Genomic DNA, 16,169 nt, shown 5'->3' on the forward strand with positions numbered 1-16,169 from the left:
TCAATCCCACTGGATAAGCCTTAGTCATGGTGCTGTACAACACGGAAACAGGTCCTTCGGCCCAGCTTGGCCGTGCCGTCAATGTTGGCATCTTGCGGTAGTCCTATTTGCCTGCATGTGGCCCATAGCCCTCTAAATCCTTCCCATCAATTTATCTGTCGTTAATAACCTCAAGAAAATTCTTGCTTCAGTTTCCTGGGTCCAACGCAGAGAGAAGTTTCCCCCCTTTCCAGGGTTAATTGCTCCACTGTTTATAATGCTCTCTGCATTATGAAGCCTTCGACAGTGAACCCCATGGGCAATCACTACCAAAGTGTCTGCCCACACAGTCAGTACACTTGTCTCCCGTATTAAGTCACCCCAACCCCCTCCTCCCCTCCCCTCCCCTCCTCCCCCCCACCCCCCCCCCACCACCTTTCCCTCCCAACTCCAGTCCAGTCCCAATCCCCTGGGAAACTGAAGGGAGTGACAATCAACTGCCACGGATACAAATAATGTCATTCACAAGAAAGGGCAGATGCTGGTTGACAAAAAATGAACACACGGTGCTGGAGTAGCAGCAGAAATTTAGAAACGTCATCCCGTCACCCATTCCTTCTCTGCAGAGATGCTGCCTGCCCGCTGAGTTAAAGAGTGCCCACGGTAGACTCACGAATCACTACGGTGAACTCACGGGCTACTACGTTCTTACAACGAGTTTAAATGTTTCAAATTTTAACTTCAAGAGTAAATTTGACTCATGGAAATCTTTAATCACATTGAAAGTTTTTCAAGAGTTAACAAGTTTCCCGGGTACCTGCCATTAGCGCCACGAGTCGCTAAGTTGCGTCCACGAGTTCCGACTTTCCCGCTACGTTAATTGTACGTGATTACCACGAGATTAATTTGTTTTAAACTCGGGGTCACTCGTGGGTCGACTCGCACTGTGAGACAGGGGTTTTAATCCTACATATCCATACATTTCCAAATCTATATATAACCTAAACTTTGATCTTGTTATTTTCCAGTTTGTGCGGTCTTTCTATTTGCGCAAAAACGGTTTACGATAGTGCTACGATTTTTTCGCCAGTTCACTCATCGTTCTCCTATGCTGCGAATGCACCAAGTTTCGTTCAGATCGGTTGAATGTCGTAAAGTTAACATGCGCAGATCGATCTCTTCTCCTGCCGTTCAGCGCCGCGCGGAATAGTTTCTTCCCCTGCCAATCACGGGACGGTTCGCCGCTTCCTGTGCCATCACGTCTTTACTGGAGCTGAGGATAGCTGGCAGAGGTTTCCAACCTGACACAATTTTCGGGAGGGACCCGGAGCAGCCCAGCCCCGAGCAGCCCAGCATCGGAGACCCAGCCCAGAGTCGGAGACCCAGCCCAGCCCAGAGTCGGAGATGTCGTCAAAAGGAAAGCGGAGATTCTGAACCCAGCGGAGAACGACCAGCGACCAGCGCTCGCTGTGAGTCCGCATCGCACCGCCAATTCCAGCACCACATTTTCAGTCCCCCTCGCAGGCTCCTCACCCCCCCCTCCCCCATGATACCCCCATCTCCCCCATGGCTCTTCCCCCCGTCTTTTCTCCGAGCTCACTCCCTCCCCCCCCACCCACACACCCCTCTTCCCCCCGCCCACATCCCACTCCCCCCACAATGGAGAGCATGAGATAGCCCTAGTCGAAAAGCCAATAGAACCCCAAAGAAAGCAAAGATGGTGAGATTAGGTTTGCACACATGATAACAATATTTGCACCACCAGTTGAAGCTCCCCTGTCTAAAAGTGAGATTAAATTCCCCTATGGGCAGGTGCTGAAGTCTTCAGGTCGCAGGTAACTTTAATGAAAACATCTGACGATTTAAACAGGAAATAGCACCCACTTTACTTTTCATCAAAATGAATCCTGTTAGATTCCAGCCAGCTGGATTAATTTAAAATTACGGTTCCAATTAAACAGATACTTACAACATATATGTGGGATACTGTACCTCTGTTTATTCCTTTCAATATGACAGGTCAATATTCAGAGTGATGTCAAGAAACAGAAGGAAAAGGAAAACTTGCTGAATGATAATCAAACACAAGCTTTTAGATAATTCTGATTCACTTGTTCCTCTACCTCCTGGTCCTTTACTTTCACCATGCCCTTGTTTTGCATTAAGAAATTCAAACAATCTAGAAAAAATCTGTACCAATAACAAACTGACAAATGCAAACTCTGCATGGGGGAATGTGGCAGAATAAAGTATCAAATTTGGTGAAACAGACCAAACCCAATGTGAAACAGAAATTTCCTTCCAATTCTCTTCAAAGCAATTTTATGAACACCATTCCTTTTGGGTGCCCCTTTTTTGACCTCTACAAAGTTGTTGTTAGGATTCTGTTAATTAGGTCAAAGTGCCTAAGGTTTCAGTGCTCTTCATCCAGTTGGTCCCCAAATGTGAACGACTGTACCCTTTCTCCTGTTGATGCTGACTGGATGCAACTGATCTGCTGCCATCATCTAAGAAAAGGTAACAAATGCTTGTTTCTTGAGCTAAATATTGCTCCAAGTAAGCAAAATCCATAATCTGTTTCAACTGTTTCTCTTAGGTAGACTATGAGGCCTTTGCTGCAACTTCCACTAAAGCTGCACAGCTGCGGCACTGGCTCTCTCATGAGAGGATGACCACACCATTTACATTTTGCAAGATAGACTGCAGACTGATGCTAAATGAGGTGCCACTAAAACGGTTCTTCAAAATGTCAGTAATTTGTTATAGAGTCGCACAATGATACAATGTGGAAACAGGCCCTTTGGCCCAACTTGCCCACACTGGCCAACATGTCCCAGCTACACTAGTCCCACCTGCCTGCGCTTGGTCCATATGCCTCCAAACCTGTCTTATCCATGTACCTGTCTAACTGTTTCTTACACGTTGGGATAGTCCTAGCCTCAACTACCTCCTCTGGCAGCTTCTTCCATACACCCACCACCCTTTGTGTGAAAAGGTTGCCCCTCAGATTCCAATTAAATCTTTTCCCCTTCACCTATGTCCTCTGGTCCTCGATTCCTCTGCTCTGGGCAAGAGACTCAGTGCATCTACCCGATCTATTCCTCTCATCATTTTATACACCTCTGTAAGATCATCGCTTAACCTCCTGCGCTCTAAGGAATAGAGACCCACCCTACTCAACCTCTCGTGTGTAAGAAAGAACTGCAGATGCTGGTTTAAATCGAAGGGAGACACAAAATGCTGGAGTAACTCAGCGGGTGAGGCAGCATCTCTGGAGAGAAGGAATGGGCGACGTTTCGAATCGAGACCCTTTTTCAGACTGAAGAAGTCTGAAGAATGGTCTCGACCCAAAAACGGTGCCCATTCCTTCTCTCCAGAGATGCTGCCTCACCTGCTGCGTTACTCCAGCATTTTGTGTCTACCTTCTACTCAACCTCTCCCTGTAGCTCACGGTCCTGGCAACATCCTCGTAAATCTTTTCTGAACCTTTCAAGCTTGATAATATATTTCCTATAACATGCTGCCCAGAACTGAACACAATATTCTAAATGCGGTCTCACCAACATCTTATACAACTGCAACATGACCTCCTAACCTTTATACTTAATACTCTTGACTGATGAAGGCCAATGTGCCAAAAGCCGTTTTGACCACCTTATCTACCTGCGACTCAACCTTCAACCATGCACCTGCACTCCTAGATCCCTCTGCTCTACAACACTCCCCAGAGGCCTACCAGTCACTGTGTAGGTCCTGCCCTTGTTAGACGCCCCAAAATGCCACACCTCACACTTCTCTATATTAAATTCCATCAACCATTCCTCACCCCACCTGGCCAATTGATCCAGATCCTGCTGCAATCTTTCACAACCATCTTCACTATCTGCAAAACTACCCACTTTTGGATCATCAGCAAACTTGCTAATCTTCCCCTGTGTGTTCCCATTCAAATCATTGATGTAAATGACACGCAGTAACGGGCCCAACACTGAACCCTGAGACACACCACTAGTCACAGGCCTCCCATCCAAGAATTAACCTTCCACCATCCATTGATGCCTGCATCGGTGCTACCTCCTGCACCCATGCAGAACTCATGGACTTCATCAACTTCACCACCAATTTTTATCTTGCATTCAAATTTACTTGGACCATCTCCGACACCTCCCTCCCCTTTCTTGATGTCAGTCTCTATCACAGGTAATAGACTATTGACTGACGTCTATTGCAAACCCACTGACTCCTATAACTAACACGACTACACTTCTTCCCACCCTGCTTCCTGCAAAGACTATCCCCTACTCCCAATTCCTCCGTCTACGCAGCAACTGCCCCAAGATGAGGTGCTACATACTACAACATCCTAGATGTCCTCATTCTTTTGGGAACGGGGGTTCCCCTCTCCCTTCATAGATGAGTCCCTCCCTGGTGTCTCCTCGGTACCCCGCATCTCCGCCCTTGCTCCCCTTCCCCCGGGTCACAACAGAGACAGGGTCCCTCCCCCTAGTCCTTACCTTCCACCCCATCAGCCGTCAAATTATCCGAAATTTCCACCACCTCCAACGGGATCCCACCACTAGCCATATTTTCCCATCTCCACCCCTTTCAGCCTTCTGCAGAGACCATTTCCTCCACAACTCCCTGGTTAACACATCCCTTCCCACCTAAAACACCCCCTCCCAAGTACCTTCCCCTGCAACTGCAGAAGATGCAACACCTGTCACGATACCCCCTCCCTCGACTCTGTCCAGGGATCCCGACAGTCCTTTCAGGTTAGGCAGAGGTTCACTTGTACCACCTCCAACCTCGTCTACTGTATCTTTTGTTCAAGATGTGGACTCTTATACATCGGCGACACCAAACGCAGACTGGGCGATCGTTTCGCAGAACACCTTTGCTCATCCCGTATGAACCAACCTGATTTCCCAGTTGCAGGACTCTTTTATTCTTCTTCCCATTCCTACATAGACCTTTCTGTCCTCGGTTTCCTGCATTGTCAGAGTGAGGTTAGCCGCAAATTGGAGGAACAGCATTTCATATTTCGCTTGGGCAGCCTACAGCCCAGTGGTATGAATACTGATTTCTCTCACTTCATATAGCCCCAGCATTCCTTCTTTCTCTATCCCCCCCCACCCAATTCGCACTAGCTTCTCATTTTCGCCCTACAAATAGCTAACAATAGGCTGTTTCCTATATCATCGTTACTTTTTTGCATATCTTTCATTCATTGTTCTTTATCTCTCCACATAACCGTCTATATCTCTCGTTTCCCGTATCCCGAACCAGTCTGAAAAAGGGTCTCTCCTTAGATCCCATGCGATCTAACCTTCCAGAGCAGCCTACCATGCTGCCGAATACCTTACTGAAATCTATGCACACAACATCTACAGCTCTGCCCTCATCAACCTTTTTGGTCACATCTTCAAAAAAATCAATCAGATTTGTGAGACAAAATTCATTATTATGAAATTCATTATCTTCCAATACCATTTTGAGATTTTAGCAGTTCTTTTTCAGTGGTGTGTCTCAAAGTTTTATCTCTGTTGTACTCAGAAAAGCTTGAAGAGGATTACACCCTCTTGTAATCACCTGGACTGTCCCAAGGCACATACCAATGGTGCTCACTCTTAATTCATGCGTAGTTCCTGAAGAATAGTTAATTAATTATCAAGAGTGACAATCAATACAAGTTGGTGCCTGCAAAGTATATAATGCACAATAAAATGCATCTCCATGATATAGTGCTCTTCCAATGTTGCTTCATCAAGAGTCTAGTTTTGACCAATCAAAAACATATTCATTAATTAGGATGCTTCAAAGAAACTGTACTAAAGGTAACAGATCCAGAATGTATTTTGCAGCATTTTTATTGAAGCAAATGTAATGAAAATACTCTGCTTGGGCAAGTTACCGCCCTTTGATATAGATAGGTTTGCCCGTCTCACCCGCCAGCCCAGAGAAGACCTGGCGGGCAGCACAGCCGAATGCGGGCCACGGCCCGTCAGGAGGAAGACACGGAACCCATTCCATGCTCGTCTTCTTTTTTTTTTTCTTTTTTTAAATTTTTTATTTTATTAGAAGTAAGTACAATCATATGGCACCAAAGTGCCTAATATATATTTTCATAATACATTTTATGTACAACTTCTTTTTTTTTTGTTACATTGAAAAAAGATTAGAATAAGAAAAATAAGTTAGATAGTAAAGGATAGAAAGATGTGAAATATATAGTGTGTGAAGAAAGAAAACGAGTAAATGAAGAAAGTTGAGAAAGAGAAAATAGAAAAAATAAAATAAAATAAAAAAAGGAGATCATTATTTATAATCTTGACCAACCCTCGTCCAGTCCTGAAACAGTTATTTTTTACAATTGTGTTGCACCATATGATTCCAAAAAAAACGACGAATGGAGACCAACTCGTTATGAATTGGTCTGATTTATCCATTAGGAGGAAACGCATTTCCTCAAGATGAGCGGTGTCCAACATACTTGCAATCCACATTTTAAGCGTTGGTATTGATGTACCCTTCCAAAATTTAAGCATTAATTTTTTTGCTATTATTAAACCATAGTTAAAGAATAGATTTTGAGATGTGTTCAATTTATTCCCATCTTCCATTACGCCAAATATAATCATTTCAGTATTAGGTTCCATTCTTGTCTTGAATAATTTTGTAAATATTTCAAAAATATCATTCCAAAATCTATAAAGTTTTATGCAGGAAACTAAGGAGTGTGTTATAGTTGCATTTTGGGTTAGACATTTATCACAAGTGGCGGATATATTTGGATAACATTTGTTCAATCTTGTTTTTGAATAATATAATCTATGTACAATTTTAAATTGAATTAGATTATGTCTTACATTAATTGAACATTTGTGAATATATATCAAGTATTTTTCCCATGTAACCTTCGTGATTTTTATCATTAGTTCCCGTTCCCACTCTTCTCTAAGTACCTCTGTCGATGATAGGTCTATATTTAGAATACTATTATATAAATATGATATTAATTTTTGTGAGTCAGCTTCAATATTCATTGCTTCTTCCAATACTTCAGAGGTTATTTTTTGATATCCTTGTATATATTTTCTCATGAAATCGCAAATCTGAAGATATTTAAAATATTGGTTGTTTTTCAATTTAAATTTTAATTGTAATTGTTGGAATGATAGTAGGTTTCCCATTTCGTACATATCCCCGATCCTTCTAATTCCGAGACTTTCCCATTGGTTATATGTCTTATCAATAAGAGATGGTTTAAATAAAGGGTTATTCGCTATTGGCATTAACAATGATAGATTTCTTAATTTTAAAGATAATTTTATTTGTTTCCAAATTCTTATTGTACCATATATAATTGGGTTCTTCTTATATATTGTGTTATTCAGTTTTTTTGGGGAGAAGAAGATCGTTCCTATATTACAAGGATGTCAATCCTCCTTCTCCATTTTTATCCATTCTGTCTGTTGGGTAGAACTATCCAACCAATAAATCATATTCTTAATATGCACTGCCCAGTAATAATACATAAAATTCAGAAGTGAAAGTCCCCCGACCTCTTTTGGTTTACATAAGTGTTTTTTTGTGATTCTATGTGATCTATAGTCCCAAATATAATTAGTAATATTAGAGTCTAATTTAAAAAATATATATTTTGGTATATATACCGGTATAGACTGAAATAGGTATAGTAATTGTGGTAGGACGATCATTTTAATTGCATTTATTCTACCTAATAATGATAAGGGAAGTGTTTTCCAAAATTTAATCAGCGTATTAAGTTTATTTAATAAAGGTATGAAATTAGCGTTGAATAATGCTTTATATTTTCTAGTAAGCTGAATACCCAAATATTTAAATTTTTCTGTTGCGATTTTAAATCTGATGAAGACCGAGTACTAAAGAGGAGGGAGTTGGCAACAGTGTTCGAGAGGAGCCAGGCCGATCATCCCTTCACGGCAGAAGGTCGCTCCCACCGTGTCGCGGCAATATCCGACAGCAGGACTGGCTCGTCCGCCCAGAGAGGAGGAAATCAGACAGAGGGCTGGTAAGTGGACCTGCTGCGGGAGGCATTGCACTGCCTCAACAGTGGAGTGGACCACTAGAGGCTCTGAAACAGCATGGGGCTTGGCTGGACCGGGTGCCATTCCAAGAGTCTGTGCGCAAGTACTGGACGTGGCCTACAGTGGTGGAGGAGCAGTGGAGGACACCAACAGCTCCGTTTAGCTAGGCCAACCCTGCAACGCCGCCAGGACAACGGCTCACGTTGGTCAGGCCAAGAACCCGGCATTTAAAATAACTGGGCCTTGAAAATGGTGCTAAAAACTAGCAACTCTGTATACTGATGCAGTGTCTGAGATGCTTATCTAAGTGCTTATGTATAGTGATATCTATACTGAGCTGCATATTAAAATGAATTTAATTGTACCTCGGTAAATGTGATAATAAAGTACCATTGAACCATCGTGGATGCTCACTGCTTCCATGGCATCCTGCTATGTCTGGGTGAATGCTATAATGTTGAGTATTCATTTATCCTACCCCTGTATTTCTCCAATATTTTGGTGCTCTCACCGACGCATAGTTTGTGTTCTCCTGCAGAGAGGGGGGAAGAGAAAGTTTTTGAAAAGGTTATTGGAAATATGTAGGCTTGCAATATAATTAATGTATATTAACGAAGCACAATAGAATGAAAATAGGAAGGTGATGAATTTAAAGCCATAATCATGAGATGGAGATGTTTGCAAAGGAGTTAGGATACAATGAGAACATGATGGCCATGTCATTTGTGAACAGAGAAAAGGAAGAAATTAGGGTACCTTAACTAACAAAAGGATCTGCTGCAATGTTTCCTTATCACTGCATTATACAAACATATGAGGTAGCATTTACACTAGCCAGAGAAGACTTGTACAGCCTAATCCCACAGTCATCCTGCTGCTTCTTCTAGCTTTTAATCACCTTAGGTTCACTTCCAAATACTTTGCAGATAGCATAAGGAATCTTTTCTCAAACATCCTTTCAGGCAATGGGTATCCTTAAGACCAAAGTTGGACCCTTGAAGACTGAAAAAGGTGAATTTATTATGGGGATCAAGAAAATGGCAGATGAGTTGAAAAGGTACTTTGGATCCGCCTTCACTAAGGAGGACACAAACAATCTTCCCGATGTACTAGTGGCCAGAGGATCTGGGGTGACGGAGGAACTGAAGGAAATCCACATTAGGCAGGAAATGGTGTTGGGTAGACTGATGGGACTGAAGGCTGATAAATCCACAGGGCCTGATGGTCTGCATCCCAGGGTGCTTAAGAAAGTGGCTCTAGAAATTGTGGATGCATTGGTGATCATTTTCCAATGTTCTATAGATTCACGATCAGTTCCTGTGGATTGGAGGGTAGTTAATGTTATCCCACTTTTTAAGAAAGGCGGGAGAGAGAAAACAGGGAATTATAGACCAGTTAGCCTGACATCGCTGGTGGGGAAGATGCTGGAGTCAATCATAAAAGATGAAATAGCGGCACATTTGGATAGCAGTAACAGGATCGGTCCAAGTCAGCATTGATTTACGAAGGGGAAATCATACTTGACTAATCTTCTGGAATTTTTTGAGGATGTAACTAGGAAAATGGATAAGGGAGAGCCAGTGGATGTAGTGTACCTGGACTTTCAGAAAGCATTTGATAAGGTCCCACATAGGAGATTAGTGGGCAAAATTAGGGCCCATGGTATTGGGGGTACAGTGCTGACATGGATAGAAAATTGGTTGGCAGACAGGAAACAAAGAGTAGGGATTAACGGGTCCCTTTCAGAATGGGAAGCAGTGACTAGTGGGGTGCCGCAAGGCTCGGTGCGGGGACCGTAGCTATTTACAATATACATCAATGATTTAGAGGAAGAGATTCAAAGTAACATTAGCAAATTTGCTGATGTACCAAGGGATGGGTGGCAGTGTGAACTGTGAGGAGGATGCTATGAGAATGCAGGGTGACTTGGACAGGTTGGGTGAGTGGGCAGATGCAGTTTAACAAGGATAAATGTGAGGTTATCCACTTTGGTAGCAAAAACAGGAAGGCAGATTATTATCTAATTGGTGTATAGTTGGGAAAAGAGGAAGTACAACGGGATCTGGGGGTCCTTGTTCATCAGTCAATGAAAGTAAGCATGTAGGTACAGCAGGCAGTGAAGAAAGCGAATGGCATGTTGGCCCTCATAACAAGATGAGTTGAGTATAGGAGCAAATAGGTCCTTCTGCAGTTGTACAGGGCCCTAGTGAGACCACACCTGGAGTACTGTGTGCAGTTTTTGTCCCCTAATTTGAGGAAAGAAATTTTTGCTATTGAGGGAGTGCAGCATAGGTTTGCAAGGTTAATTCCCGGGATGGCGGGACTGTCATATCCTGAGATAATGGAGCGGCTGGGCTTGTATACTATGGAGTTTAGAAGGATGAGAGGTGATCTTATTGAAACATATAAGATTATTAAGGGTTTGGACATGCTAGAGGCAGGAAATATGTTCCTGATGTTGGGGGAGTCCAGAACCAGGGGCCATAGTTTGAGAATAAGGGGTAAGCCATTTGGAACGGAGATGAGGAAACATTTTTTCACACAGTGTTGCGAGTCTGTGGAATTCTCTGCCTCAGAGGGCGGTGGAGGCCGGTTCTTTGGATACTTTCAAGAGAGAGCTAGATAGGGCTCTTAAAGATAGCGGAGTCAAGGGGCATGGGAAGAAGGCAGGAACGGGGTACTGATTGGGGATAATCAGCCATGATCACATTGAATGGCGGTCGGTGCTGGCTCGAAGGGCTGAATGACCTACTCCTGCACCTATTGTCTATTGGGTGCCACGCTCTCTTCATTTTGCCCAAGAAACAACATTTTCTTCGACCAACTACATTGCGTTTATAAACCCTAGATCAGTCCATTTTTGGCCTTTTTTTAATAATTAGTCTGCAAAGTGGGCTGATTGTCAAAACTCTTACTAAATTCTTTAATTGCTCGCAATAGTCACCTTATCTCTTGAAAAAAATCCAGCCTTATCAGACACTAATTTCCAATTCTATGCTCAATGTCCATGATTAATTTATGATATTCTAATACAAGCCCTGAATCACCAGAACCCCTGGGTACAGGTGCAGAGAATAGGCCATCTGGCCTGCAACCACTTTGCGCAAGCCAGTTTCCGATTAAGTGAGAAAAAGAAGTTTGTATACTGAAGTGATGGAGGGAAAGGAATTATTGAGTGCTGTGACAAAAGATGACAGCAGTGCTCTTGAATGGTATTGGGTGAATTGCAAAGATAATGATCTGTACTCACCCTTCCTGCTCTTGTGAGGTCTATTTACCTCTATAGCCTGGCAGTTCATTTGTCCCGGTATCCAGATGACTAACGATGGCCTAGGAATGCTCTTGTGGCTATTGGAGATCAGGAGCTCATCCTTTCTTTGTTTTGACTTTTTCTACCACAAACTCCAAGACGAAACTCAAAAATTAGGGATATCCTGAAACTTTTTTCCATTGCCATTATATTTTGTAATTATTTGTGTAAGAATTAAAGCAAAAATGCAATTTTGTTTTATGGGGAACAATCCACTTTTAATAAGCATTCAAAGATCCATCAGAAACTATGCAACTTGCAGTCATCCTCAAGATACACACATATACAAGAAACAACCCATTAATCATGTGGAAAAGTAGTACAGGCAATGTACAAGTCCAATCCTTGCTTTGGAATACCAGCCCACATATCACAATAAACTAATCAAAAGTGAGCACATATGTAAAATGCCAGAAAATACGAGGTTAATTAACTTATCCAAGCAACATATACATTTGTAAATGCACAATTCATGCATAAACATCTGTACATGCTTTGAACTATTTGCCTTAATTTTTTGTTCAGAGTTCTGCTCATCGAGGAAACTGAACTGTCACAATTCACTCTTGCACGGATGTGCTTTGTCCACCAATCACGTGATGTCACACTTCTGACACACTTACTTAAAATGCATCAAAAGGTCATGGGCGTCAATCTTATTCACAGTAAAACAAGGATTAAACCAGGCAGCATCAGTAAACCATACCTAATGGACCCTGCTGACACATTGATTTTATAACAGCGATTCCCTCGCATTCATGTTTGTTTGCTGATCTTTTCATTATTGGTAGAACTCAAACATCACAGCACAGCAAACCTACTTTCAGCATTTGCAGATAGAAGAAAATTACAGTTGTGATGTATTAAAGCAAAGAGGTCCCAGTCTTGCACGTTGTTTTGTTGCTCCTAGTTTGCAATATGGGTAAAATGTAGCACTAATTTAGTCCACTAGAAATAGATGAAATCTGAATTCTGAACACAAACCATTTTCAGAACGACATAATATTCTTTTTGCTCCATTATTGGGATTCAAAAATAATGAATATCCCATCATTCCATAATACATCAGGCTGCAATTATGGAAAGAGAAATAGTTAATAATTCAGTCAAAAAGCCTTTGTCACAATTTTCAGGAAGTAAACTCTTTCTCTTTTCATTGATTTTGCCTGACTTGGTGAATGTTTCCAACACTCAATTTTATTTAACCTATCTAGTCGCTAATTTAAAAAAATATTTTTTTATTCCAAAGGTCGTAAATTAAAAAATAAATGATAACAGCATTATAGCAATGATAACAGAAAATATAAATACAGGTGCACAACCTTTTATCCGGAGTTCCGGAGTTCCGGAAACCGAAAAACTCCGAAAATCGGACATTTTTTCCAGGATGTCGTCTGCACACCAAAGCTCGCGTTTGGCGCCAAACTTGACCCGAAACGACCCACGGTCAACCCAGGTCTGTACTACTGTAGCGGCTGCCTCCTCCCCGGAGACCGGGGAGACACTTAAACATCTGTAAATCATTGCTTAAATGTTAGTCAGTTAGTTTGGAGGGCTATTATGTGAAGGGGGGGGGGGGGGGGTGAAGGGAGAAACTTTAATTCTTAGTCCCCTACCTGGTTGGAGAGGCGGGGAGCGGGCAATGCCTTACCGGGTCGCCGTGCAGTAAGCTCCGGAGCGCTGTGGCCGCCGACTCCCAGCTGGGGCTGCGGGCGGCGCCGGTTGTAGCTCCAACCCCGGCAACTCTACCCCTGGCTGCGCGGAGCTCCAAATCCAGCGCGGCCCGCGGCCGGACGCCCGCAGCCCCAGCTCCGCGATGTTATGTGTCGGCGGCTACAGCGCTCCAGAGCTTACCGCACGGCGACCCGGTAAGGCATTGCCCGCTCCCCGCTGGTATCCCAGCGCTGCGACGCCGCCGACTCCCAACATCGCGGTGCTGGGGCTACGGGCGTCCGGTCGCGGGCGGCGCTGGATTTGGAGCGCCGCGCAGCCAGGGGTAGAGTTGCCGGGGTCGGAGCTACAACCGGCGCCGCCCGCAGCCCCCAGCTCCGCGATGTTGGGAGTCGGCGGCCACAGCGCTCCGGAGCTTACTGCACGGCGACCCGGTAAGGCATTGCCCGCTCCCCGCCTCTCCGACCAGGTAGGGGACTAAGAATTAAAGTTCCCCCACCACATAAAATCCCTCCAAACTAACATTTAAGCAATGATTTACAATGATTCCCCGGTCTCCGGGGAGGAGGCAGCCGCTCCAGACCTTTCAAGCCGCCCGCGCCACCTACCTAAACTACGCTAAAAATCTTCCATTCGGAAATCCGAAAAATTCCGAAATCCGAGAAGTGTCTGGTCCCAAGGCTTTCGGATAAAAGGTTGTGCACCTGTATTGGAAAATTGTGAAAATACCACACAATGCATGTTTGTACCAAGTACAAACTGAACTATAAATATGCACACTTTTTCTCTTCTATCTCCGTCCTCACAGAGCTATAATAGACAATCCTTATTCACAATTACCATGTCCCAAGCCTTTATATTCAACAGATCATTCATTGAAACTACAGCTACCTCCAGTTTAACTGAGAAGTAAAAGTTTTTAAAATTCTCTCTCAGTATTCCAATAATTTGACTTCTTTATCAACCCAACAACCATGCTCCGTGTTCTGGTAGCTTCTCTTTGACGCACACAAGATGTAACATCCGTTCTTCCATCCCATCTTCAAGGACACCAAATGTACTCTCTGGCTGGATTTTACCAGCAGTTCTTCCCAAATAGCTACTTTATTCTCATGTTCAGAATATTATGACGTTATAGTCATAGAGCCATAGAGCGTGGAAATAGATCCTTTGGACCAACTTGCCCGCGCCCATCAACATGTCCCATTCACACTAGTCCCACCTGCCTGCATTTAGCCCATATTCCTCTCAAGCTATCCTATCCAAGTACCTGTCCAAATATTTTTTAAACATTGTGACAATACATGCCTCAACTACCTCCTCTGGCAGCTTGCACCTCTACAAGATCAACCCTCATGCCCTTTAACTCCATGGAATAAAGTCCCAGCATGCTCAACCTACCATATAGCCCTCCACAGTATTTTCTCTTCAACTATAACTTGTACCCTAATCCATTTGTCATTTTAATTCTTCATCTTAGTCACAAACTGATTTCTCCAAGTTCAGCCACCTGTATTATTTTAATCTTTTTTTTAGGGTACTTAAGGGGAAGGATCTTATCTTGAAACTGCATGTCTCACACTCTTCCAGGCCGACACCTTAATCTCCATTTCACATTAGTGTCCATAATGGAGATTGGCTTCACTAGAATGGCTGCACATAAGTAGAGGAATCAGAAATGTGGCTGTTAATTTCCATTGACACAGTCCTACTTTGCCTCCACCACAGTCCCAAACCCCTTCAAATTGCTACGTTTTTCATGCTTTCCTCTTACTCTCTTGTAATCACTTACACGTCTCCTGAACTCGCCTTTGATTTATCTCTTTGCCTATTAAATATTAGAATACGGTTAAGAGACTGGCCCATGTAGTGCTGAAAAATGCAGGAATTCAAAATGTTTAAGTTTTGATATCGCTGTGAGAAAATAGCCATTCTCTGTCCAGTGGGACACTAAGCATTCATACATTAGCATTTTTTTAGAAAAGTCAAAAGAGGATGAAAAATGTTTATACAAAAATATTTATACAGGGCTGTGGAAATAACCATGACTACTTACCAAGAACCCAAAGAACTCCTACTATTTATCCTGTTTATGGCCCTCATTATTTTGTATGACTGTCAGGTTCCCCTCAGTCTCCACCTCTCCAAGGAAAATTCTAGTCTCTCCAGAACCTCCTTAGAAATGAAATTTCTATTCCTGGCTACATCCTGGTAAACCTCCTTTGTATCTTTACCAATGTAATCACGTCCATCATCAGTGTGGTGACTTTGCAGTTGTGTGATGCACACACAACTGCAAAGTTTTATAAAATTGTACTTGTCCTTCACACTCTTCCGATTTTATTGCCCAGCTAATGAAGTCAAGAATCCCATATGCTGTCTGCTACTTCATCTACCTGGGCTGCCTCTTTTAGGTATCTGTAGACTTGTGCACCAAGGTCCCTTTGTTCTTCCATATTCCCAAGGGTTCTGCCATTTGCTATTTATGTCTTACCCTTTATTAGAACAGCCAAAACTGAACAAGAAATAAGACAAGTAGAAAATGCCAATTCTGATATAGACAGAAAAAGAAAGCAAGTTAGGTAAAGTTGGAGAATTCATCAAATCTAGAAAGCATCTGAGCATCATGTAAACAATCACTTTGGCCCAACTCATCGATGCAGACCAGGTTGCCTAACTGAATAGTGGGTAAAAAACATCCTTAAAATTAGCCTTCCTCTAATTCAGAACCTTAACTTCCTTGCCTTGCTCCATAATAATCTTATAACTCATAGAGCTATGCCCAATACCTCTAAAATGCTCCTGCACTGACACTCATAGAACAATAGAAAATAGGTGCACGAGTAGGCCATTCAGCCCTTCGAGGCAGCACCGCCAATCAATATGATAATTGCTGGTCATCCAAAATCAGTACCCCGTTCCTGCCTTTTCCCCATATCCCTAGATTCCGTTAGCCCTAAGAGCTTCATCTAACTCTCTCTTTAAAATATCAGGGTGGTGGTGCCTAGATCATACCTTTCCTATCCACGTCCCTGTCCATGTACCTTTCAACTGTCAAAAATATTGAGTCTGGAAGGTTGCCACCTACCCATATGGAAGATGAGGCACTCAACAAAGTAGTAATAGTGCAGGAAGCCACA

At 42.9% G+C, this 16,169-nt stretch overlaps 1 protein-coding gene across 10 annotated transcripts in view; it reads right to left on the reverse strand.

Annotated features, from left to right (window-relative positions):
- khdrbs3 (KH RNA binding domain containing, signal transduction associated 3) overlaps positions 1-16,169 on the reverse strand; it is a 206,595-nt gene that overhangs the window by 20,884 nt on the left and 169,542 nt on the right. The window lies entirely within an intron of this gene.

This window comes from Amblyraja radiata, chromosome 4 (assembly GCF_010909765.2).
Source record: "Amblyraja radiata isolate CabotCenter1 chromosome 4, sAmbRad1.1.pri, whole genome shotgun sequence".
In the NCBI taxonomy this organism is placed as follows: domain Eukaryota; kingdom Metazoa; phylum Chordata; class Chondrichthyes; order Rajiformes; family Rajidae; genus Amblyraja; species Amblyraja radiata.